The 1263-nt window shown below is 32.7% G+C and overlaps 1 long non-coding RNA gene across 1 annotated transcript; it reads right to left on the bottom strand.

Moving 5' to 3' along the window:
* Positions 1 to 253: 253 nt before the first annotated feature.
* LOC139426336 (uncharacterized) lies at positions 254 to 922 on the bottom strand. Its single transcript, XR_011637582.2, has 2 exons — positions 564 to 922; positions 254 to 480 (listed from the first exon to the last, which is right to left on the bottom strand). It is a non-coding gene; the product is annotated as an uncharacterized LOC139426336 (long non-coding RNA).
* Between the last annotated feature and the right edge of the window lie 341 nt (positions 923 to 1263).

Genomic DNA, 1263 nt, shown 5'->3' with positions numbered 1-1263 from the left:
GCGCAGTTCCCCAGAGTTGACGCATGCGCAATTACTTGAAATCTTACGTGCGGGAGAGTACGGAAGATAATGTAAATTTGCGAAATCTCCCTATTACTTGAAATTAATTTTTGAAGATTTCAAGAATTTTCATTTTAATTTGTCAGAATCACCACGAGCTAAACTATTATGAAGTATTTAGTAGCAACGAATATTAAATTATTAACCTGAAAGATAGAGAGACTGGACTGTGGATAGAACTAAGAGACAGATATAAAACAAAAACTCAATCAGAATTTTAATCACATTTAATAACTTGTACAAATATACTGCCTGCGATTACCCAACATCGGAATGTCACTCATCATCATCGAAATGTCATCGGAATATTTATCATTATTGAATGATTCCATAAAAATGAATTCGCATACATGCAGAATTCTTCACAAGACGCAGTCAGCTATGATGGTTCAGCTCACCGAGCGACGTCAGTTCTTCTTCCTGAACATTTATCGATTATGGAAAGAAAAAAAAAGATTAAAAAAATATTTACATAAAAGATAAGAAAAGAATAAAATCATCACCTTTCTCATCAGGGAAAAGCGACAAAAATGGATGCCAATCCATTTCACCAGTTTCTTAAAATTCTCATTTGCAACAAACCTATTCTGTAGAAAGTAACAGAATTCGGTCCAGTACTGTGTTCGTAAAAAAAGTCTGTTGACAGTAAGAAATACAAAGTTTTTCAATAAAGTGGTTATAGGAAAGTGAGTGGTGACTTGGAGGAACTTTTGAGCACAACATAAGGCTTAGAAATTGCTCAGCAACCCATGTCCGGAAGTGTCAACATACGCCAATAGAGACACTTCCCTATTTAGAATTAGCTGCTCATGTACAAATAGAACGGTACTTGCATTTATCCAAAATATCTTCATTCTGCATTTCTAAAAAAAAAAAATAATTTGTAAATGTTGGCATTCAAACACAGAAATAGTTATTTGAGATAATTCTATGATTTGACGACAAAACTTGTCAAGTTCGATATGTTGGTCAACAGATCATTATATCACAACAAAATGGCTATTTCAATACATATTTTTGATTCTAAATAAAAAATGTAGAATTACCGTAAAAGTAAGATAATTTTTGTAAAAGAACATTTCAAATGTGCACAACTAACAGTGACATTTCCGGAAATGGGTGGCTATGCAATCCTCAAAATTTATTCTGCAACACCCGCATTCCAAATTTGTATATTTGAATAACTTTGTATAACTAATCAAG

The sequence above is a fragment of the Parasteatoda tepidariorum genome, chromosome 10 (assembly GCF_982258835.1).
Source record: "Parasteatoda tepidariorum strain Cologne lab strain chromosome 10, Ptep-v5.0, whole genome shotgun sequence".
Classification (NCBI taxonomy): Eukaryota; Metazoa; Arthropoda; class Arachnida; order Araneae; family Theridiidae; genus Parasteatoda; species Parasteatoda tepidariorum.
This window is presented reverse-complemented; position numbering and strand designations above follow the sequence as displayed.